General features: G+C 49.0%; 1 long non-coding RNA gene and 1 pseudogene across 1 annotated transcript; both read left to right on the plus strand.

Moving 5' to 3' along the window:
- Positions 1–2,542: 2,542 nt before the first annotated feature.
- On the plus strand, positions 2,543–22,574 carry LOC147737630 (uncharacterized). Its single transcript, XR_015300231.1, has 4 exons — positions 2,543–2,690; positions 20,545–20,616; positions 21,277–21,330; positions 21,868–22,574. It is a non-coding gene; the product is annotated as an uncharacterized LOC147737630 (long non-coding RNA).
- A 207-nt stretch (positions 22,575–22,781) lies between these two features.
- Positions 22,782–24,767, plus strand: LOC147737631 (uncharacterized; annotated as a pseudogene).
- Positions 24,768–25,429: the final 662 nt, after the last annotated feature.

A 25,429-nucleotide genomic window follows, 5' to 3' on the forward strand; every position in this document is an offset into this window, starting at 1 on the left:
CGATTCCACTTGCTGGAGGTGCAGACGGTGTGGCGCAGTTGCCTGTGACATTTTGCATTTCCTGCGGACTGTATAGCACTTTGTGCTGGTACGGCTCCATTTGGGATACATTGATGACCAACCTAGGGCTGCCACCGCAATTAATGGCCCGTCTGACCTTGCTTCACAAAATGTCAATATTCCAGGATTTAACACACCATGGTAAGAGTTTTCTGGCTACGGCCTTCGTCGTGGGAGTAGGCTTTTTGGGGGGTGACCATGGTGCCTGGCACCCTGACTTTTCTCTCCTGTTCCCATGTCCCTTCCCCTCGTGTTCCCCTTTGTTCTCCTTCCCTGATAATCTGCAGGATCTTCTGGGCTACATCACCTCCAACTGGACGTGTTATGTTATTTATTGTTTTTCTGGTTATCAATGTCTTCTCACAAGTTCTAGTTTACACAGTATCTTGGACTCTGCTGAATCGATAAACTTCCATCCCTGTAATATGCTCATTGTATATGAAAAATCAATAGAGAATTGAGGTATTAAACAAAGACACAGGGAGTGTTGTCACTTAGCATTCAACTTTGACAATACCAAAGGAAGAGACATTACTGAATTTATAGACATGATGAGAACACATGTAAAGTGATAATATTGACAACCAAGTCTCACTAAAATAGACATTCAATTTAATTTTCTACTGAACTGTGTGCAGTACTCATGGTGAAATATGAGGAAGGTTTTTCAAACAAAATGTGGGACAGAGGGTCTTGTCTGTGATGAATAGTCATGTGTGAAGTTCTAGTTACTCCCCATAGTTTGGAAGAATGGGCCAGGTTTGAGTGAGACCTCACCACAACCTACAAATGTGTGAGTGTCACTCGTGATGAGTGAGGCTTGAGGGCTCGGATGTATGCATGTCTTTACTAATGTCATTGTTGTGTCACCCAAGGCATCTTGCATGACAATGCTGCAAAGAGTTGATGCACTCACTAATCAACGGTGTACTGATGACGAGTGTACTATGATATAGGGGCCTATGTGAAGGAGTAGAATATTTTCGAGTAATGAAATGCCCCTCCCCTGTTCTTCAGACCAGTAACACCCACTCATTTTTATGATACACTGCAAACTGTGTGAGAAATTTCTGGTTCATACTTGGTTGCCCTATCTTAGGAATTAATTGTTTCAAAGATATATTGCTTTATTTTTTGTCAGTGAATCCTTGTTGAGAGAGGATGGTGGTTACTGTAAACAAAACACCAAAGCCTGGAAGAGACCTCTATCTTAATATTTTAGGAGACAGTTGTGCTCTTAAACCAGAAACTCAAAACCTAATTAGGGCCTATATTTCAGTCTTGTTCGAGGATATAAAACCATATTAAATATAAGCAGCAGCAAGCCACCTATTGCATGTTCCCCGAACAAGAACGGCCACATGGGGAGATAGACGCTTCCTGGTAGCGACCCCCATACTGTGGAACACACTCCCCTTGTATATTAAAACAGCACCAACACTCATTGCCTTCCGTAAGGCTCTGAAAACTTGGCTATTTAATCAATAAGTTCCTGTCCTGAATTTTGTGTATCCTAGAGCATCTCATTGCGCCTAGACACCCTAGGGTATTAGTTGCGCATTAAAAATCCCATAAATAAATAAAATAAATAAATATAAGGAATAAGCCACATACATAGGAAAGTTAGAAATAAGCTGTTCCTTCAATTGTCGCTTTGGCACATGACCTATGCCTCATTGTCACTGATCTGGTGTCTTAAACTCCATGGTATTTACCTCTATTTACTTTGCTATCTAGGACGTTGTGGATTTGAAAAACTGCAAATAAATTATTTAAAAGAATAAATAAGCTGCCCAGTTAAATTGCAAAACTGACCGCATTACTCATATATTCATTAAAATACCGATCTATTCATTGAAATGCAGATATATTCTTTGAAATACAGATATATTCTTTGAAATACAGATATATTCATTGAAATGCAGATATTCATTGAAATACAGACTGCCACTTCCAGTTGTCACCTTTCTGTAAATACACTTTAGTCCTCTACATCAGTGTTTGGAAGATGCTCATCTGAAGTGAAGCTATAAATACTTTTCCACAGCAGTAGCCAAGTGTGAGGCCCTGTACTTTAACTGTCTGACCCTTAAAAACATTCCCGTCTGTGACATCTGAAATCCCAGGTCTTTACAGGTATAAATGCTTGTTTGCGTGAAATGTATTCACTCCTGGAGCCTGGAGGTGGCGGTTCCGTCCGCGGCCACTAGATGGCGCTCCTCCCCTACAGATGAAACTATGGAGCTGCACATGGGATGAAAGGAGAAGGGTTTCCTCTTCCGGGTCAGTGGCGGCAGAGACAGCAACAGCAGCGGATGCTGACATCACTTCCGGCCTCTACTCGTGAGTGCAGCCTGCAGCAGAGGAGGAAGGAGCCCTGTCTGGTGGGCAGATACCACCATCTACAGACCTCCCTCAGACCCCAGATCTGCACCTGCCCCTCCCTCTCCCCCCCCCACACCCGCCCCCAGCTCCAGGAGGAGGAGTGAGCCTGGACAGGTTTCTGCTCAGGCAGGAGAGCTGCCAACTCACTTGGCTGCAATTTTTAATCCATGGATCAGATGCCCCCCTCCCCTGGCATTCATGGTGACGTCAGGAGAGCTGCTGAGGCTGAGTGGGGAGCGGAAGAGGTGAGGCCTGTTCAGGGGTGCAGAGGAGGAGAGTCCTGTCCGGGGTGCAGAGGAGGTGAGGCCTGTCCAGTGGTGCAGAGGAGGTGAGGCCTGTCCAGGGTAGCAGTGTCTCTCTTCGGGGCCTGTGCAACCTGGTGTGGTTCTCCTTTTATTTGGTCATTCATGAGATTATAGACTGGTAAAAAAAAGCTGCTTTACATTCCTTCAAGATTTAGCCTGAAGGCTGCTCTCCATAGCTATCATCAATAAGGGTTGTTTGGACTGGTACAAGGTGCCCATTATAACTAGTGGACAGCATATACCAGGACAACTTCTCACATTGCCTATGTGGGGGCAGAGGAGATGAGGCATGTCCTGCAAGGGTTGGGGGTGCAGAGGAGATGAGGTCTGTCCTGAGAGGGTGCAGAGGAGGTGAGGCCTGTCCAGGGGGCAGAGGAGGTGATGCTTTTCTGGTGGGGGGTTGCAGAAGAGGCCTGTTCTGTGGTGTGGTGCCGTGCAGAGGAGGTGAGGCCTGTCAGGGAAGGATGCTGCTACAGGTGAGGCCTGGTCAAGGTAGTGCAGAGGAGGTGAGGCCTGTCCAGAGCTGGGGGGGTGCAGAATAGGTGAGGCCTGTCCAGGGGGGTGCAGAGGAAGTGAGGCCTGTCTAGTGGGGTGCAGAGGAGGTTAGGAATGTCCAAGGGATGCAAAGGAGGTGAGGTCTGTCCAGTGGTGCAGAGGAGGTGAGGCCTGTCCAGGGGGGTGCAGTGTGGGGGAGGCCTGTCCAGGGGGGTGCAGTGGAGTGGAGGCCTGTCCAGGGGTGCAGAGGAGGCGAGGCCTATCCAGGGGTGCAGAGGAGGTGAGGCCTGTCAAGGGGTGCAGAGGAGGTGAGGCCTGTCCAGGGGTGCAGAGGAGGTGAGGCCTGTCCAGGGGTGCAGAGGAGGTAAGCCCTGTTCTGTCCAGGGTGGTGCAGCCGAGGTGAGACCTGTCCGGGTGGTACAGAGAAGGTGAGACCTGTGGAGAGGAGGTGAGGTGCAAAGGAGGTGAGACTTCTGGAGAGGGGGGAGGGGCAGAGGAGGTGAGACCTGTCCTGTCGGAGGGAGGTTAGAAGAGTTTTAGCCTGTCCAGGGGGAGGCACAAAGAAGGTGAGGCCTGTCCAGCTGGTGCAGAGGAGGGGGGGACTGTCCATGGGATGTAGAGGGGGTAAGGCCTGTTTGGAGGTAGGTGCAGAGGAGGCGAGACCTGTCGGGGTATGCAGAGGAAGCAAGGCCTGTCCAGGAGGCTCAGAGGAGGTGAGTGAGTGAGGCCAGTCCAGGGGGGTGTAGAGGAGGTGAGGCCTGTCCAGGGATGCAGAGGGGGAGAGGCCTGTTGAGGAAGGTGTAGAGGAGGTGAGGCCTGTCCTGTGTTTGGGTGGTTCAAAGGAGGTGGGGCCTCTCCAGAAGGGATGCAGTGGAGATGAGGCCTGTTCGTCCAGGCGGGGTGGTCGAGAGCTGAGTTTAAGTTTGTTAATTGTTGTCCCAAGAGATTTGTGGAATGAGTGTAAGTTGCTTGTAAACTGGCCAATTGAAGAACCACAGAGTGAAGTGCCTCAAAATATTGCATTATATTACAAGAGATTAGTGCAGAGTTACAGACAATATTGCAAAGGCAAAGACCGGATAAAAGAGGGCGCTTCTTTTAGCGTTGCATCCAGAGGTTAGTGCACATATCCAGAAAAATGTGAGGGGCTGCAGACTAACATTCCGGATGAGATTTTGTTTTACGCAAAGTTCTGTAGTGAGAATTTTGTTACTAAGCAGAAAAATATCAAAGAAAAAATAATGATGGCTCAGACAAAAAAGTTCCAAACGGGTGACGAAAGTGATTCTCACGGATTGTATTCTCGTTTTGATTCTGGGTTTGTTGCAGGTGTGAATTTGGGTATGCACGGCATTGGTGTGAGTAATGAGGTTCAGTATGTTCAAGGAGGAAATGTTGTTCCTCTGGGTCAGGGTAGGACTGGGAACCCAAACCAGGCCTGACAATTTTGACAGACCAGCACCCTGCCTCTTTTGTTGCTGGGGGGCGATATAGCAGCACCACAGCAAAACCAGCCCCCAGTAACAAATACGTTTCCCAGCACTGAAGAATCGGCCCCCACTCTTCCAGCCTCCCGGGGAAACACCCGAAGCTCGTTCCGGCCAGTCCGGCCCTGCTCAGGGTGTTGGTTTTACTGACAGTGGCAATTTAAATACCTCAAACACTAGAAAGGTACGTGGTTTATGACCATGTAACAGCTCAAAGGGAGAGTACCCTGTACTTTTTTGTTCTTTGCACCTAATGGCAAATAATGACAGGGGCAACATGTCCTCGCATTTCCTGGACTCCAAAGCTAGGAGTTTCTTGAGGGTGGTTTTAATAGTGGCATTGTATCTTTCAACTAACACATCTGTCTGGGGATGATAGGCAGCTGTCCTGATTTGTTTGACCCCTAACTGCACACAGACTTGCTTCATCAATCAGGACACAAAGGGAGTCCATTGATCGGTCAAGATCTCTTTTGTGAATCCCACCCTTGAAAGAAACGTTATCATGGTTTTGGCTATGTTAGAGGCATCCGGCCTGCGTAAGGGTATGGCTTCTGGAAAACAGGTGGTGTAGTCTACCATAACAAGAACATAACAACATCCACTGCGGGAAGGTAACAAAGGCCCTATTATGTCCATACCTATTCGACTGAAGGGTTATATTTATTTATTTAATTTATTCAAGCAATTTGTAGAGCGTACAAATACCCGTGGGTGTCTCGGCGCTTTGGACGGAAGAAGCAGTAGTCAAATGGTGTGCTGCTCATTGGTTGAAAAGCCATGTTTTTATAAGCTTCCTGAAGGCCGGTTGAGTTGGGCAAGATTTAATTTGCTGAGGTAGGGTGTTCCACAGTCTGGCCGTAGCAACAGTGAATCTTTTGTCGCCCCAGGAGACCTTATTTGTGCGGGAAATCATGAGGAGGTTGGCAGTTGAGGATCGTAAGGTTTCTTGTGGGTGGTTTTATTATGGGAAGTAGTTGAAGGGGTGCTGTGGGAGGATGGTATCTGTTATTTTTTTGGCATACCGGGCATTCTCTGCAGTATATTTTTACATGTTGGTATATGCCGGGCCAATAAAACCGTTCCATGATCTGTTTTTCAGTTTTGTCTGCCCCAAAATGTCCCCCAATAAGTGGCTGTGGGCTAGATACATCATTTTGTCCCTGAATGGACCAGGGATCAATAGCTGGGGGTTCTGAGTGGGGCTCCCTTTTCTATACAACAACCGCTTTTTCTTAAAGAAATATGGACCTACGTGGTGTGGGTCTTTGTCCTATAGGGCCTTGTTTCAACACCGGATCTTCCCTTTGTGCCGCAAGGAAAGTTCTATCGGTTTCCCAGGGGTTCTCATCAAGCATGGGCGGATTTTGCGGATCCACGATCCGCGGATTTTGCGGATTTGCAGATCCGCGGATTTGGGGCGGGGCTTCCATGCGAGTGCACATGCCTCTTGTGTGTTTAAAAGGTCTGAGAAAGATCAGTTCAGCAGATGAAGAGAAAGAAGCCCCTGGTCACAAGAACAGCATGGGTATTGTGCTCGTGAAAGTCAAGGATGCAAAGGCCTCTATCCATCATCACAGCTGATGTTCCACGGTAGATTTGGGATGAAGGCACACCTGCCCAGCCTCGACGACGCTCACGATTGTTTTTGGGCTAATGAATGAGTCACTGAATTTGAGCTTCAACTAGTTCGAGCGACCATGTGTGTGTTACTATGCAATCGCCCGAAGGGCGCAGGGGTCCCTGAGTGAGCTGTCCATCATAGTGGGTAAATGGCGGGAAGACGGTGCACACCGCGAGTGTGGGAGCGGGACCAAACGTGCGGGGCTTCAATGCGAGTTCACATGCCTCTTGTGTGTATAAAAGGTCAGAGAAAGATCAGTTCAGCAGATGAAGAGAAAGAAGCCCCTGGTCCCAAGAACAGCACAGGTATTGCGCTAGTGAAAGTCAAGGATGCAAAGGCCTCTATCAAGCATCACAGCTGATGTTCCACAGTAGATTTGGGAAAGGAAATTACACCAGCCTCGCCTGTTGTAACTATTTTACGATGGCGCCGGCAAGCTGCCAGCGCCATCCTAAAATAGTTACTAAATTAGCTTCAACAGGAAGCTCTAATAGATAAAATCGAGCACCTGCTTTATTTTATCTATTAGACCTTCCTGTTGAAGCTAACTTAGTAACTATTTTAGGATGGCGCTGGCAGCTTGCCGGCGCCATCGTAAAATAGTTACAACAGGCCAGGCTTCAACTTTTGCCCCCGGATCCGCCGCTCGCGGATTTGCGAATTCTCGGTAAATTCGCGGGAGTTCGCGGATCGCAAATTTATCGAAAATTCGCAAAATCCGCGTGCGGAACGGATTTTGAGCTCACTTGTGGAACGGGCAAAACCAATGGATTCCTGCCTTTTTCTGACCTCCTTTGTTTTCTACTCTTCCTAGTTTTTGATGGTGGTCACTCCTTGTCTGTATTCCTGTGAAAAAGGTGCTGTGGCCCACCATTCTTCATCTTCGAGTTTAGTGCCGTGCAACAACTGAGATAACTGTGGGTAATCGTTTCCGAGTAAAGCTTTTTCTGGTAACCGGGGTATAAGTCCAACAGTTAAAGTGGTTCCTGGGTCATGGGGGTGTTGTATTTGTACTTGTGCGGTGGGGTACGGTTTGGTGTCACCATGAACACAACGTATAGCTACAGTTCCATCAATCAGGCCAAGGCGGGATCCCAGGTCTTGAGGTTGGACTATGCTGTGTAGGCATCCCATTTCAGCCAGAGCTGTCACGGGGTGTCCATTCACTGATACTGTACAGCGATAGGGAGGTGATTTTTTTCTGAAGGGGAGCAATAGTAGTCGCGAGCCATAACTATTTCCATGGGGTCTTCCTGTTGGGGACAAAACCGGGCAATACGTCCCATCTCTCCACACTGGAAACATTGAGGACCCATAGTAGGAGGTCTGATAATAGGGGTTCCAGGAATTATTGTTACGGGTTCGGGCTTCTTTGCTAGGGTAGGACGGGGCTGACGATGTACTCCTGGGCCTCCTGTTTTCCCTGTTGACTCCCCTCGCCCTTTTTTTGAATCTCTTGGGCTCTGTTGTAGCCACTAGCAATCTCTACGGCAGTTTCTAGGGTCAAATTAGCCTGTTGACGCGCCCACCTCTGAATGGGCGGATGAAGTGAGGACAAATATTGCTCCAAATATATTTTGGCCATGATGCCATCTTTATCTGTAGTGACTGGCGTAGCTTCACGTAGTATACTTAAAACTTTGCGTAGTCTGCGCTACGCGCGTAGCTGAAGACACTGTGTACTTGTCTGTACTGTGCTAAAATTGCAAAATAATTGCAAAAAGCTTCCTGTACATGACCAGATATGAGAAAATAAGCTTTTCTATCTTTATATGCTAAAATGCATATAGTACTTTCACAATGGTGAAACTGAAAAATTGGCAAGCAGTGGGAGATGTGACCCACCTGTGGGACACCCCCGCGCCGCACGGCCACCAGCTGCTGCGTGTGCCCCTTGCCTGCCCTCTGCCTCGCTGCCTGCCTCGTTTGCCGGTTGCCGGCTGCCTCCGCTGCTGTTGTTTTTGCCTTGTTTTTTCTGTAATTTGTGCCTGTTTTTTATTTTATTTCATTGTGCCTGTGTTTTGGTTTTCCTTCCTTGTTGTCCGCCTACCTCGCCGCCCTCCGCTCTCCCTTCCCGCCACCGCCGCTTTTCCCCGCCCCTTTTTCTATTCTGTACCCTCCCCGCTCCCGCCTCCCAGCTGCTCCGCCCACCCGCGCACTTGGCCTTAAATGGCGACCGTGCGACGCAGGTGAGAGTGACCCACCTGTGGGACACCCCCGCGCCGCACGGCTACCAGCTGCTGCGTGTGCCCCTTGCCTGCCCTCTGCCTCGCTGCCTGCCTCGTTTGCCGGTTGCCGGCTGCCTCCGCTGCTGTTGTTTTTGCCTTGTTTTTTCTGTAATTTGTGCCTGTTTTTTATTTTATTTCATTGTGCCTGTGTTTTGGTTTTCCTTCCTTGTTGTCCGCCTACCTCGCCGCCCTCCGCTCTCCCTTCCCGCCACCGCCGCTTTTCCCCGCCCCTTTTTCTATTCTGTACCCTCCCCGCTCCCGCCTCCCAGCTGCTCCGCCCACCCGTGCACTTGGCCTTAAATGGCGACCGTGCGACGCAGGTGAGTGTGACCCACCTGTGGGACACCCCCGCGCCGCACGGCCACCAGCTGCTGCGTGTGCCCCTTGCCTGCCCTCTGCCTCGATGCCTGCCTCGTTTGCCGGTTGCCGGCTGCCTCCGCTGCTGTTGTTTTTGCCTTGTTTTTTCTGTAATTTGTGCCTGTTTTTTATTTTATTTCATTGTGCCTGTGTTTTGGTTTTCCTTCCTTGTTGTCCGCCTACCTCGCCGCCCTCCGCTCTCCCTTCCCGCCACCGCCGCTTTTCCCCGCCCCTTTTTCTATTCTGTACCCTCCCCGCTCCCGCCTCCCAGCTGCTCCGCCCACCCGCGCACTTGGCCTTAAATGGCGACCGTGCGACGCAGGTGAGTGTGACCCACCTGTGGGACACCCCCGCGCCGCACGGCCACCAGCTGCTGCGTGTGCCCCTTGCCTGCCCTCTGCCTCGCTGCCTGCCTCGTTTGCCGGTTGCCGGCTGCCTCCGCTGCTGTTGTTTTTGCCTTGTTTTTTCTGTAATTTGTGCCTGTTTTTTATTTTATTTCATTGTGCCTGTGTTTTGGTTTTCCTTCCTTGTTGTCCGCCTACCTCGCCGCCCTCCGCTCTCCCTTCCCGCCACCGCCGCTTTTCCCCGCCCCTTTTTCTATTCTGTACCCTCCCCGCTCCCGCCTCCCAGCTGCTCCGCCCACCCGCGCACTTGGCCATAAATGGCGACCGTGCGAACGCGCAGCGGTCACGCGCAGCGGGTGCGCCGCTTGTGCGCCGAAGGCGCGCCAAAGGTAAGCCCGTCTACGCCCGTCCGCGCCTGGACCGCGCCCAGTGCCAGGACCCCTGGCCCACGAGGACCCCGACCGACCCGCCTGACGTACTCCGCCGCCACCCTCATCGCACTCAACACCTTCAGCTGCCACGCCTGCAAGTTCACCTGCATCCGGACCAGCCTCGCACCAGCACCCGCCAAGTCGAACACCAGCAGCACCCACCTCAAGTGCATCCTGCTCAACACCCGCTCCGTCCACAGACACGCCATCGAACTCTGGAACCTTCTAGACGCCACAGCCCCTGACGTTGCCTTCCTCACGGAGACCTGGATGAACGCCTCTTCAGCTCCCGACATCGCCATCGCTATCCCAGAGGGCTACAAGATCGTCCGGAGGGACCGAAACGCCAACCAGATGGGAGGAGGCATCGCCATCATCCACAGGAACACCATCCGTCTCACGACCAGCACCGACAACACCCTGACCAGCGCCGAACACCTGCATTTCCAGATCCACACCAACCCGAACACCACCCTCAGAGGCACCCTGATCTACCGACCCCCTGGCCCACGCACACAATTCAGCGAGGACATCGCCGACTTCGTCAGCCCGCATGCCCTCCCCTCCGCTGACTACATCCTCCTGGGAGACCTCAACTTCCATCTGGAGAACAACAACGACCGCAACACCAGCACCCTGCTCGACAACCTCGCCAACCTGGGACTCAAGCAACTGGTGTCCACCCCCACCCACCTCGCCGGACACACACTCGACGCAGTCTTCTCTTCCAGCACAGACATCGACTTCAGCCACGCCACAGAGCTTCAATGGACGGACCACAGCTGCGTCCACTTCACCTTCAAGAGAACGACGACCCACCAACACCAGCAACAGGCCGCCCGCAGAAGCTGGAACAAGATCACAGCAGACCAGCTCGCCACCTCCCTGAGCCAGCACCCTCCTGCCAGCTCAGCGAACCCCAGCCAGGCCGCCGACAACCTCACGAAGTGGATCAGCAACTGCGCGGACGAACTCGCCCCACTGAGGACCCCGCCTAGCAGACCCGGCAGCAAGAAGGCCCCATGGTTCACCGACGAACTCAAGAGCTCCAAGAAGAACTGCCGAGCCCTCGAGAAAGTCTGGAGAAGGGAACCGACACCGGACAACAGGACCTCCTTCAAACTTGCCACCCGGAAACACCACCAGCTGATCCGCGCCGCCAAGAAAACAGCATTCAAGGACCGGTTGGACAACAACGCACACAACTGCAAGGAACTCTTCAACATCGTGAAAGAGCTTTCCAACCCCAGCACAGGAAACAACGACATCACCCCATCGCAAGACCTCTGCAACTCCCTCGCTTCATACTGCCACAACAAGATCGCGGACATACACAACAGCTTCAACAACCAACCAACGCACACCATGACCGAACAACCACCCCCCACCACCACCCTCCACTCCTGGACCCCGATCAGCACCGAAGACACCATCCGCACGATGAACTCCATCCACTCCGGATCACCGACCGACCCCTGCCCTCACCACGTCTTCAACAAGGCCGACGCTGTCATCGCACCCCACCTGCGAGACATCATCAACACATCCTTCGACACCACCATCTTCCCTGAGAGCTGGAAACACGCCGAACTCAGCGCTCTACTCAAGAAACCAACAGCAGACCCCACCGACCTCAAGAATTACTGCCCCATCTCGCTCCTCCTGTTTCCAGCCAAAGTCATCGAGAAGACCGTCAACAAGCAGATGGCCGCCTTCCTCGAGACGAACGGATCCCTCGACCCCTCACAGTCCGGCTTCCGAGCCAATCACAGCACCGAGACCGCCCTCATCGCCGCCACCGATGACATCCGAGCCCTGATGGACAATGGAGAAACAGCGGCCCTCATCCTCCTAGACCTCTCCGCGGCATTCGACACGGTCTGCCACCGCACCCTAGTACGGCGCCTCAGCAACATCGGAATCCAGGACAAGGCGCTGGAATGGATCATCTCCTTCCTCGACGGAAGAACACAGCGAGTCCGCCTACCACCGTACAAGTCAGAGGCCTCCGAAGTCATCTGCGGCGTCCCCCAAGGATCATCTCTGAGCCCCACCCTCTTCAACGTCTACATGAGCCCCCTCGCGGCCATCGTACGCAAACACCACCTCAGCATCATCTCCTACGCCGACGACACCCAGCTGATCCTCTCCCTGACCAACAACCCCGCCGCAAACCTGGGCTTCATCCTGGACTCCTCCCTCTCCATGACCAGGCAAGTCAACAGCGTCTCCTCGGCGTGCTTCAACATCCTACGCATGCTACGGAAGATCTTCTGGTGGATCCCCACAGAGACCAGGAAGACCGTCACCCAGGCCCTCGTCACCAGCCGACTGGACTACGGCAACGCCCTCTACGCCGGGACCACCGCCAAGCTCCAGAAGAGACTCCAGCGGATCCAAAACGCCTCAGCCAGACTCATCCTCGACATCCCACGATCCAGCCACATCTCCGGACATCTGAGAGACCTTCACTGGCTCCCCATCAACAAGAGAATCACCTTCCGCCTCCTCACCCACGCACACAAAGCCCTACACGACCAAGGCCCGAGCTACCTCAACAGCCGAGTCAACTTCTACGCTCCCAAACGCCACCTCCGTTCAGCCACCCACGCCCTCGCCGCCGTCCCCCGCATCCGAAGAGCGACTACAGGAGGAAGGTCCTTCTCCTACCTGGCCGCCAAGACCTGGAACTCCCTCCCGTCCGACCTGCGCCTGACCCAAGACCACCTCTCCTTCAGGAAGAAGCTGAAGACCTGGCTGTTCGAGCAGTAGCGGCACCCCCCCTCCCCAGCGCCTTGAGACCCTACGGGTATGTAGCGCGCTCTATAAGTGTCACTGATTGATTGATTGATTGATGCTATGTGCGTATTAGCACAAACTTTGCATGCTCCGTCAGCGTAGTGAAGTATTAAGCCCAGGGTTACTCTTTATATCAGCATAAGGAGCTATCCCTTGAACTGTAGCGGCCTGGTAGGCTGCTTGTAAGTCACCAGACAGGAGAGGTCCCAAGTACTGGACCCATTTATCAAATGGCCAAGATGCTGCCGTGGCCATCCTTTTGAAATTATTGAAAAAATAGTCAGGGTCTTCCCCACTCATGTACCGTTGTACTCTCTGAGTAGGACAGGCACGACCTTTGGAAAGACCATGGCAGTTTCCTCCGGGCGGTCAGGTTGAAATTCAGTTATTTCAAGTCCCTACACCACTGGCAGTGGACGTTGGAGTGCGTCTATAAAGCACATACGGCAGACTATTCCACATGCTGGAGGTGCAGAAGGTTTGGCGCAGTTGCCTGTGACATTTTGCATTTCCTGCAGACTGTACAGCACTTTGTGCTGCTACGGCTCCATTTGGGATACCTTGATGACCAACCTAGGGCTGGCACCACAATTAATGGCCCGTCTGACCTTGCTTCACAAAATGTCAATATTCCAGGATTTAACACACCATGGTAAGAGTTTTCTGGCTATGGCCTTCGTATTGGGAGTTGGCTTTTTGGGGGGTGACCATGGTGCCTGGCACCCTGACTTTTCTCTCCTGTTCCCACGTCCCTTCCATGATAATCTGCAGGATCTTCTGGGCTGCATCACCTCTATCTGGACGGGTTATGTTTTTTATTGTTTTTCCGGTTATCAATGTCTTCTCACAAGTTCTAGTTTACTCAGTATCTTGGACTCTGCTGAATCGATAAACTTTCATCCCTGTTATATGCTCATTGTATATGAAAAATCAATAGAGAAATGAGGTATTAAACAAAGACACAGGGAGTGTTGTCACTTAACATTTGACTTTGACAGTACCAAAGGAAGAAACATTACTGAATTTATAGACATGATGAGAACACATGTAAAGTGATATGATTGACAACCAAGTCTCACTAAAACAGACATTCAATTTAACATTCTACTGAACTGTGTGCAGTACTCATGGTGAAATATGAGAAAGGTTTTGCCAACAAAATGTGGGACAGAGGGTCTGCTCTGTGCCGAATAGTCACGTGTGAAGTTCTAGTTAATCCCCATATTTTGGAAGAAAGGGCCAGGTTTGAGTGATACTTCAGCACGACCTCCAAATGTGTTAGTGTCACTCGGGATGAGTGAGGCTTGAGGGCTCTGATGTATGCATGTCTGAATTAATGTTGCTGTCGAGGCATTCAAGGCTGCTTGCATGACAATGCCACAAAGAGTTGACTCACTCACTAATCAGCGGTGCATTGATGACGAGTGTACTGTGATATAAGAGCCTATGTGAAGGAGTAGAATATTTTAGAGTAGTGAAATGCCCCTCCCCTGTTCTTCAGACCAGTAACACCCACTCATTTCAATGCAAACTGTGTGAAAAATTTCTGGTTCATACTTGGTTGCCCTATTTTAGGAATTAATTGTTTCAAAGATATATTGCTTTATTTTTTGTCAGTGAATCCTTGTTGAGAGAGGATGGTGGTTACTAGATACAAAACACCAAAGCCTGGAAGAGACCGCTAGCTTAATAATTTACGAGACAGTTGTGCTCTTAAACCAGAAACTCAAAACTTAATTAGGGCCTACATTTCAGTCTTGTTTGAGGATATAAAACCGTATTAAATATAAGGAATAAGCCACAGACATAGGAAAATTAGAAATAAGCTGTTCCTTCAATTGTCGCTTTGACACATGATCTATGCCTCATTGTCACTGATCTGGTGTATGAAACTCCATGGTATTTACCTCTATTTACTTTGCTATCTAGCACGTTGTGGATTTGAAAAACTGCAAATAAATTATTTAAAAGAATAAATAAGCTGCCCAGTTTAATTGCAAAACTGACCAAAATACTCATATATTCATTAAAATACCAATATATTCATTGAAATGCAGATATATTCTTTGAAATATAGATATATTCATTGAAATACAGATATGTTTTTTGAAATAGAGATATATTCTTTGAAATACAGATATATTCATTGAAATACAGATATGTTCATTGAAATACAGACTGCCACTTCCAGTTGTCACCTTTCTGTAAATACTCTTTAGACCTCTACATCAGTGTTTGGAAGATGCTCATCTGAAGTGCAGCTATAAATACTTTTTTACAGCAGCAGCAAAGTGTGAGGCCCTGTACTTGAACTGTCTGCCCCTTAAAAACATTCCCGTCTGTGACATCTGAAATCCCAGGTCTTTACAGGTATAAATGCTTGTTTGCGTGAAATGCATTCAATCCTGGAGCCTGGAAGTGGCGGTTCAGTCAGCGGCCACCAGAGGGCACTCCTCACCTGCTGATGAAACCACTGAGCTGCACATTAGGTGGAAGGGAGAAGGATTTCCTCTTCCGGGTCAGCGGCGGCAGAGACAGCACCAGCAGCAGTGCTGACATTACTTCCGGCCTCTCCTGGTGTGTCCAGCCTGCTGCAGAGGAGGAAGGACTCCAGCCCTGTCTGGTGGGCAGTTACCACCATCTACAGACCCCCCTCAGACCTCAAATCTGCACCTGCCCCTCCCCCCCAGCTCCAGAAGGAGGAGAGAGCCTGGACAGGTTTCTGCTCAGGTAGGAGAGCTGCTACTGTCCAGAGGAGGTGAGGCCTGTCCAGAGGAGGTGAGGCCTGTCCAGGAGTGCAGAGGAGGTGAAGCCTGTCCAGGGATGCAAAGGAGGAGAGGCCTGTCCAGGGGTGCAGAGGAGGAGAGGCCTGTCCAGGAGTGCAGAGGAGGTGAAGCCTGTCCAGGGATGCAAAGGAGGAGAGGCCTGTCCAGGGGTGCAGAGGAGGAGAGGCCTGTCCAGGGGTCGGGAGGAGATGAGGCCTGTCCAGGGGTGCAGAGGAGGTGAGGCCTGTCCAGAGGAGGTGAGGCCTGTCCAGGAGTGCAGAGGAGCAGTGGCCTGTCCAGGGGAGCAGTGTCTTTCTTCGGGGCCTGTGCATAGCTCCATGAGGCTCTGGGCGGAGTAAGAGGCGCTGTATGGGGGGAATGAACTCTGGGCTCCTCTGTCCATAATGAGAATCCTTCACAAAGAGCTCCTGTGAAAAGCACCGAGAGGCCTGTCCAGGGGTGCAGAGGAGGTGAGGCCTGTCCAAGGGTGCAGAGGAGGTGAGGCCTGTCCAAGGGTGCAGAGGAGGAGAGGCCTGTCCAAGGGTGCAGAGGAGGAGAGGCCTGTCCAAGGGTGCAGAGGAGGAGAGGCCTGTCCAGGGGTGCAGAGGAGGAGAGGCCTGTCCAGAGGAGCAGAGGAGGAGAGGCTTGTCCAGGGGTGCAGAGGAGGTGAGGCCTGTACAGAGGTGCAGAGGAGGTGAGCCCTGCCCAGGGGTGCAGAGGAGGAGATGCCTGTCCAAGGGTGCAGAGGAGGTGAGGCCTGTCCGAGCGTGCAGAGGAGGAGAGGCCTGTCCAGGGGGTGCAGAGGAGGAGAGGCCTGTCCAAGGGTGCAGAGAAGGAGAGGTGTGTCCAGGGGTGCAGAGGAGGTGAGGCCTGTCCAAGGGTGCAGAGGAGGAGAGGCCTGTCCAGGGGGTGCAGAGGAGAAGAGGCCTGTCCAGGGGCACAGAGGAGGAGAATTCTGTCCAGGGGTGAAGAGGAGGAGAGGCCTGTCCAGGGGCACAGAGGAGGTGAGGCCTGTCCAGGGGTGCAGAGGAGGCAAGGCCTGTCCAGGGGCTGCAGAGGAGGGGAGGCCTGTCCAGGGAAGCAGAGGAGGTGAGGCCTGTCCAGGGGGTGCAGAGGAGGAGAGGCCTGTCCAAGGGTGCAGAGGAGGTGAGGTCTGTCCAGGGGTGCAGAGGAGGAGAGGCCTGTCCAGAGGAGCAGAGGAGGTGAGCCCTGCCCAGGGGTGCAGAGGAGGAGAGGCGTGTCCAGGGGTGCAGAGGAGGTGAGGCCTGTCCAAGGGTGCAGAGGAGGAGAGGTCTGTCCAGGGGGTGCAGAGGAGGAGAGGCCTGTCCAGGGACGCAGAGGAGGAGAGTTCTGTCCAGGGGGTGAAGAGGAGGAGAGGCCTGTCCAGGGGCACAGAGGAGGTGAGGCCTGTCCAGGGGTGCAGAGGAGGCAAGGCCTGTCCAGGGGCTGCAGAGGAGGGCAGGCCTCTCCAGGGAAGCAGAGGAGGTGAGGCCTGTCCAGGGGTGCAGAGGTGGAGAGGCCTGTCCAGGGGTGCTGAGGAGGAGAGGCCTGTCCAGGGGAACAGAGGAGGTGAGGCCTGTCCAGGGGTGCAGAGTAGGTGAGGCCTGTCCAGGGGAACAGAGGAGGTGAGGCCTGTCCAGGGGTGCAGTGGAGGTGAGGCCTGTCCAGGGCTGCAGAGGAGGTGAGGCCTGTCCAGGAGTGCAGAGTAGGAGAGGCCTGTTCAGGGGGGTGGCGGAGGCGAGGACTGTCCAGGGGGTGCAGAGGATGTGAGGCCTGTCCAGGGGTGCAGAGGAGATGAGGCCTGTCCAGGGGTGCAGAGGAGGTGAGACCTGTCCTGTCGGAGGGAGGTTAGAAGAGGTGAAGCCTGTCCAGGGGGAGGCACAAAGAAGGTGAGCCCTGTCCAGCAGGTGCAGAGGAGGGGAGGACTGTCCATGGGATGTAGAGGGGGTAAGGCCTGTTTGGAGGTAGGTGCAGAGGAGGGGAGACCTGTTGGGGGGATGCAGAGGAAGCAAGGTCTGTCCAGGGGGTGCAGAGGAGGTGAGTGAGGCCTGTCCAGGTCGTTGTAGAGGAGGTGAGGCCTGTCCAGGGATGCAGAGGAGGAGAGAACTGTCCAGGGTGGTGTAGAGGAGGTGAGGCCTGTCCAGGGATGCAGAGGGGGAGAGGCCTGTCCAGGAAGGTGTGGAGGAGGTGAGGCCTGTCCTGTGTTTGGGTGGTTCAAAGGAGGTGGGGCCTCTCCAGGAGGGATGCAGTGGAGATGAGGCCTGTTCGTCCAGGAGGGGTGGTCGAGAGCTGAGTTTAAGTTTGTTAATATTTGTCCCAAGAGATTTGTGGAATGAGTGCAAGTTGCTTGTAAACTGGCCAATTGAAGAACCACAGAGTGAAGTGCCTCAAAATATTTTATTATATTACAAGAGATTAATGCAGAGTTACAGACAATATTGAAAAGGCAAAGACCGGGTAAAAGAGGGCGCATCTTTTAGCGTTGCATCTAGAGGTAGTGCACATATCCAGAAAAATGTGAGAGGCTGCAGACTAACATTCCGGATGAGATTTTGTTTTACGCAAAGTTCTGTAGTGAGAATTTTGTTACTAAGCAGAAAAATATCAAAGAAAAAATAATGACGGCTCAGACAAAAATGTTCCAAAAGGGTGACGAAAGTGGTTCTCGCGGATGCTATTCTCGCTTTGATTTTGGGTTTGTTGCTGGTGTGAATTTGGATATGCACGGCATGGAGGAAAAGTTGTTCCTCTGGGTCATGGCCGGACTGGGAACCCCAACCAGGCCTGACAATTTTGACGGCCCAGCTCCCTGCCTCTTTTGTTGCCGGGGGCTATATAGCAGCACCACAGCAAAACCAGCCCCCAGTAAGAAATACGTTTCCCAGCACTGAAGAATCGGCCCCCACTCTTCCAGCCCCCCGGAGAAACACCGGAAGCCGGTTCCGGCCGGTCTGGCCCTGCTTAGGGTATAGGTTTTACTGACAGAGGCAATTTAAATACCTCAAACACAAATAATGTGCAGAACAAGACATGATCCTTGTGAGGTTTGCAGGAACCTGGGAAACTGGAACATGAATCAGATGGCACAGAATGGGATGTCACAGCCAATGGTCCCAGCCCAACTGGCCTCTGTGCCGAGCATGCAGAGTCAAAGACAGATATATTAGAACATGCTTTCAGTCCCGATAGTCCCAAAGCCCAGTGTAGAATAGAACGCCAAAATTCTTAACAAATTTAAGATTTCAACAAAATTCTTTTTTAATTAATAAGGATTTTCCACAACTTGCATCAACACTAGGAGTTTCTACTGGACTGAATCAGACACAATGACTGTGCCTGAGACGGGAGAAGGATTGCATGCTTGGTGCAGTCCTAGAGGTCACCCAGAGTGGCTCTTTTGTAGAAGAAGTAAATGGAAATCCGGCATCACTTTAATCAATAAATGTGCCTCCCGTTCCACAGTCAGACTGACGAGAGCGCCCAACCCACCCCTCTTGGGAAAGGAGTCCAAGTTGTAGGCATTTCTAATAAACAACCAATGAGCTGTCAGCAAATGTTCCCATGCAAATTAAGTCAATGATGAACGGCTAAAAACTTAAACTGTGATTAAGATCCAGTTATTATGTTAGGAAATAACCATGTAAAATGACTTGTGGCTTTTAGTTGAAGAGTCACAATTAATTATTCATTTTGTAGGTGTGGTTTATTAAATTTCATTTTGTTGTGCCATGTTTTCATGAACATTCATTGATTGCTGTCATTTTTACCTCATCATGAACCATGTGAATAATGTGTTCTCTCTGTCTAAAAACGTATAAAATGACTGTTTTGGGATATTTGCTGGAATTGTTTTATTTTATCCTTTTCCTAAAGGCAGACTACATGTCAGTCCTCTTACTGATATTGGACTTAAGAACTTTTTCTTGATTTTTAAAAAGCAGATTCTATGTCAGTTTGCTATTTGATATTATAGAAAAACTTTTTCTTATTTCTTAGCACACATTTCTTCTGCAAATATTATGATAATTATTTCTCTGACTGAGTACCCATGTTTATGCCTTCAGTAATTATTTGAAACCTTTAATATAGCTTTGATGCTTTTTGTACCTCCAAAGGCTAGGACCTTTACCAAGGGAGCGGTCCTTTAATGGGCTGTACTGCCAGCGACGGCTGACTATAAGGTCATTACACTGTTTGCCCTATGAGGGCAGAATGTGTTAATTAATAAAAACAACGGTGTCCCATAGACCGAGAGGGGTTGAAACACCTCCGGTACTCCGAACTGCTGTAAGTGGTAATGTTGAACAGTTAACAGCCGCATGCAGGACCACGGCGGTTAATAGTTGAACATTCACAGCAATAGCTGTGAAAGGAGGCTGAAGTCTGCCCCCGGTTCTCTCTGGGCTCGGCTAAACTGCTTTTCATCATTCAGGTGAGCCGGGAGATGTAGGAGATGAGCAGAACACCCCCACCTTCCGAGACACCAGTGACACTGCGAGATACGGGGGAAGGAAGGGAGGGCTCCTGTGTGCCCTGCTGCAGGCTGTATCTTCTGCCTTCTCCTGTCCAATCCCTATATTTCAGAGTGGCAGAGGCTGTGTATTAGGACATTGTAATGTTGAGAGCAGTGGGCCTATATCAGGTTGTATAGGCTGCTGCTGCTCCATTGTCTCCAATGGAGGTCTAAACATTTCAATGTTCCCAGCTTTGTCTTGTGAAGGATTTATTTATACTGACCCTCCACATCATCCCTTCAGATAAGTTATAGATAAATAGCACCAACACATTGATGCTTTGTTGCTTCCATTGCTCAGCATTCAAACTCTGCATCAGCTTGAGCTTGAATTGCTGTTGCTCCGAGAGCATGGTTTGTATAAATCTAAGAGTCTGGTTGACTGATTTATGAAGTGTGGGCAGAATTATGTACAAGGACATTAACATACCTATGCAAACCAGATTCTTTTAATTTGCAAGTTTCATGGTCTGCAAATGGAAAGATGGGGGTTATGAAAACATGGACTGGGTTGTTAGGGTTTGTTCTCTGAGACTGTGTGTGCACTCTATATTCACAGAGACCTTTTCCAGCATGGGATCATGGTTCTTGGTGAACCAAAAAAGTATTTATTCATACCCATATTTGCATCACAATGGCCTCCAGAGATCAAGAGATTCTTTTGTTTTGCAAGTACAGGACGTTTTTTTGTAAAATGGGATGAAGTGTGATAGTCGTCTGACGCAAAACTATTTCTTTACTTCCTCTCAAGGTATTCTGGGATGACCAGGCAGTGCAGTGTGGCTGCCACCCTTGGAGGAACAAAATATAACATAACTGTCAGGTAAGGATTTCTATAACTCTTAAGTTTCCTTTTCCCTTGTTTCTTCTTTCTCTATTCCCTTTCTTGATCTCTGTTTTGTTTTTGTCTCTTCAGCTTCAACATTTGACTCCCTCTGTGCACTATTCTTGTTGTTATCAAACTTCTGATAATAATATGATGGAGCCACATTCCTCCTGGAAATGTTGGGGGTGTAGTGCAGGTCCAGTTCCTTCTTAGGTCAGTTTTGCCCAGCAGTTCCTTAACTATTGGCACATTTGGCTTCTCCTCTACACCAGGTGATACTCTCCCCCCTCTGACTGTTCTTTCGGCGTCTTTTCTCTCTTGATCTGACTTCCATCTCTTTACTTCCTCCTAAACTATCCTTTTCTGTCTTATCTACTACAACCAAAAGACAGAGTATATGTGTGTGGACACACATGCACACAAGGCTTGCTTTAGGGTGGTGCAACCGGTGGAGCCGTACCTGGTGCTGACCTTGGAGGCACTGTGTTTATATGTAACTTATGGGTTCACAAGCATCTGCTGCACAGTTTCCTGTGCTGGACCCCTGAGGTCAAAGTGGAAGATAGCTTTTTTTCCCCTTTGCTCTATTTTGTGTTTTTCTTTTCCTGACCCTTTTTGGTTTCCTTTACTGTTGTGCTGTTTTTTTCACTTTTTCAGGTGTTGCAGTGCCTGGGTCCTGTTGGAGGAGCATGATGAGTTCTGAGCCACCAAGTAAGTCCTTATCATTCGCACAATTTGAAATAGTGAATTCCACTGAGCTAACTGGACACAGCGTCAGTCTACAGTGGCATTTAAAGCATTGATTACAACTAGGCGAATTCCTTTTTTCAATAAAATGTCCCTTCCTAGATCCCTTGAAAAAGGAATAGATGAATAGTTTAAGTGAGTAGGGGAGTAAGTAACATCTAATAATTCATTAAAAGAATTACAAATATCTCAATATCATGCCAGCCTGTTTCACAGAGAGTGTAAATTGATAGTGTTGGCTGCTTCTAAGAATCTATGTTGCAATATATGTGCAACTTGTGTTTCTTTCTTAATTATTAAATATGTTTTCTCTCACATCCATGAGCTCCAGTAATCCGAAGCTCCCAATCTACAGTGTCCCCGAGCTGTTTCACCACTATCAGAAATGATACTCAACAGATTTCCTGGCTTGTTTTTGTCAATACTTTCTTTGTGCAAAGTATAAGGTCACATATATTTTTTCTTTGTGTTCATTTACAATTTTTGACTCCATGTCTACAGGTGACTGAAGCATGAACAGAAAAAAGAAGGTTTAAATTTAGTGAAACACAACGAAAAGGATTATTTTAAGGAAAGTTAAAACATTCTCGAGCTCTTGAGAAGAAACACATTCTATGTGCCAGGAATGGTGAGGATGTTGGTGCGGAAGAAACTGGTGAATGAGAAAGTTGTCAAATCCCTATAGTAAAATTGCCATAAATGTTTACCAAGTGTCAGTAACTCAGATTGAGGAGAACATTGGCCACAATTGATCCCCACGCAGTGCACTTGAGAAAACTCAGTGCTGTACATTTTGTTTTTATGGTTTATGAGAAATGCTTTGGAGACCTAAACCCTCCCCAACCGATCAGCATCTGTAGACGTGTTGTGATGTGACAGAACCGTCAAAAAGACTAATATTCATGGTTTACAAGCGCAAGCTTTTGTCTCTGTCTCCTGAAGACGAGAGGAGAGAAAAGATTGTTTAAAAGAAAGTCATTGTAAATACTCTTTCTCAGATGTCGTTACAGCAAAGATGCTGGATTATCAGTTCAAGTCAAGTCAAGTCAAGTCAAGTCAAGTCAAGTCATGAAATTTGTATAGCGCACTACATACCCAGAGGGTTTCAGTTCCAATATAGGAAGATTTTCTCCACCAGCTCTGTCTCTTGGGTTGATCCGAGTGGTTTCAAAGTGTCCTGTAACTCCAAAGTCTTATCATGTACCTGTCTTAGCCACTGAGCAAAAAAGCATATACTGGCCCAGGAAGTATAAAAGGGGCCAGTGTTAAGCTATTGATAATTCATAAACCACCCTGGCATGCCCTAATCATCTGTCATTACTTGTATGAACAAACATACCTTACAGGCAAACACTAAAGCCCGAAGACCTTATCAGTGCTTTTAAAACTCCTAAATCAAATGTGATCAAACTAGAATCAATAAATGAGACTAATTAAACTTGAGAAAATTCACCCGGGCATAACTTGGAGAAAATGAATCCATGAGAGGCCTCTTAATCAATACAAGGGGCTCCTCAGTGAAAGTTAATAAGACAAGTTAGATCGGTGCCTTTAAAGGTAGGAAAATAATTTCCAGGTAAAAACTATAATTAGTTGAATACATATGTTAAGAAGAGCATCTGAAATGTATTTTAGAAGTTAATGCTGAGTTGTAACATAAACAAGTACACAATCAGAAATCAGATTCAGTCTTAAGATGGCATGTATCCAGGAACAAACCCAACTTGGAGAAACAAACAACTCGAATAAGAGCAATGACTGTGAGAACAGCTTTAGTTATCAATCCCACCTCACTAAACATGAGAAAACTAGCGCTGGACGAAAACCCTATCAATGTCCCGAATGCCAGAAACACTTCAATCACAAATCCAACCTTATTGTACATGAAAGAACCCATAATGGGCATAAACCGTATCAGTGCTCTGAATGCTGTCAAAGCTTCAGTCAGAAATCCAGCCTTACTGTACATGAAAGGACCCGCACTGGACAAAAACCTTATCAGTGCTCTGAATGCTGTAAAAGCTTCAGTCATAAATTCAGCCTTACTGTGCATGAAAGAACCCACACTGGGCAGAAACCGTATCAGTGTTCTGAATGCCAAAAAGGTTTCTATCACAAATGCGGTTTAACTCAACATGAGAGAATCCATACTGGGCTCAAACCCTATCAGTGCTCTGAATGCCAGAAAAGCTTCAGTCGGAAAATAACTCTCACTTACCATGAGAGAACTCACACTGGGCAAAAACCTCATCAGTGCACTGAATGCTGTAAAAGCTTCAGTCATAAATTCAGCCTTACTGTACATGAAAGGACCCACACTGGACAAAAACCTTACCAGTGCTCTGAGTGCCGGAAAGGATTCAGTCTGAGATCCAGTTTAATTGAACACGAGAGAACTCACACTGGACTAAAACCTTATCAGTGCTCTGAGTGCCGGAAAAGCTTCAGTCAGAAATCTCACCTTACTGTGCATGAAAGAACCCACACTGGGCAGAAACCGTATCAGTGTTCTGAATGCCAAAAAAGTTTCTATCACAAATGCGGTTTAACTCAACATGAGAGAATCCATACTGGGCTCAAACCATATCAGTGCTCTGAATGCCAGAAAAGCTTCAGTCGGAAAATAACTCTCACTCACCATGAGAGAACTCACACTGGGCAAAAACCTCATCAGTGCACTGAATGCTGTAAAAGCTTCAGTCAGAAATACAACCTTACTGTGCATGAAAGAACCCACACTGGGCAGAAACCGTATCAGTGTTCTGAATGCCAAAAAAGTTTCTATCACAAATGCGGTTTAACTCAACATGAGAGAATCCATACTGGGCTCAACCCTATCAGTGCTCTGAATGCCAGAAAAGCTTCAGTCGGAAAATAACTCTCACTCACCATGAGAGAACTCACACTAGACAAAAACCTTATCAGTGCTCTGAATGCTGTAAAAGCTTCAGTCATAAATCCAGCCTTACTGTACATGAAAGGACCCACACTGGGCAAAAACCTTACCAGTGCTCTGAGTGCCGGAAAGGATTCAGTCAGAGATCCAGTTTAATTGAACACGAGAGAACTCATACTGGACTAAAACCTTATTAGTGCTCTGAGTGCCGGAAAAGCTTCAGTCAGAAATCCAACCTTACTGTGCATGAACGAACCCACACTGGGCATAAACGGTATCAGTGCTCTGAATGCCACAAAAACCTCAGATTGAAAACAACTCTCACTAGACATGAGAGAACTCACACTGGGGATAAACCTTATTAGCTCTTTGAATGCTGGAAATGTTTCAGTCGGAAATCTGTTCTCACTCAACCTGCGAGAACTTACCTGGAAAAAACCTCATCATTGTTCTAAATGCCAGGGAAGAGTCTGCTGGAGATTCAGTTTCATTCAACAAGAGAGAACCCACAATGAGAAAGAAAGTGACTTGTGCTCTCAATGTGACAAAAACTTTAGTTGTAAATGTAACCTTTCTACATAAGAGAGACAATGTGGGAAAATAAAAGGTGCTCACTGTAAACCCTGGGGGAGGAGCTTTCAGACTCGCAAAACATTTACATGAAGCAGCCACAAAGACATTGATTGTCCATCAAACTGTCTACTGAGAAAAGCACACAGCGTGGGATGGAAATGCTTGAATTAACCTCATTCTTTTGTAACTATTTGTGGCCTCATTCCATTCAGCGTGTTTTTTTTGCTGAGTGTTTATAATCCATGGCTCTGACTCACAGAGTACATTCGATCCTGAACTTTGAGGCCACGCCTCCAAGGATCAGGAATGCTCGAACCTCAAACTGTTTCCAGCCTTAACGAGCCTCACCAGGGGGCTGCAGCAGGAGTCCCTTTGTCATAGGTCTCTATGGGACCAACATCTGTTTATGTCTGTACCACGTAGGGTTGATCATTGAGAAAAACTAAAGGTGATGGATGGACTGGTAGTTAATCTCTGCAACATCCCGCCACATCATTCTCTAGTCTCTGTGTAACTACAGACGAGGCCAGCCATATGCAAACCATTCTTGGCGTCATCCTAAATAGTCCTAATTGTCACGTCCTCTCTGGCTCC

The sequence above is a fragment of the Lissotriton vulgaris genome, chromosome 1_1 (genome assembly GCF_964263255.1).
Source record: "Lissotriton vulgaris chromosome 1_1, aLisVul1.2, whole genome shotgun sequence".
Lineage (NCBI taxonomy): Eukaryota > Metazoa > Chordata > Amphibia > Caudata > Salamandridae > Lissotriton > Lissotriton vulgaris.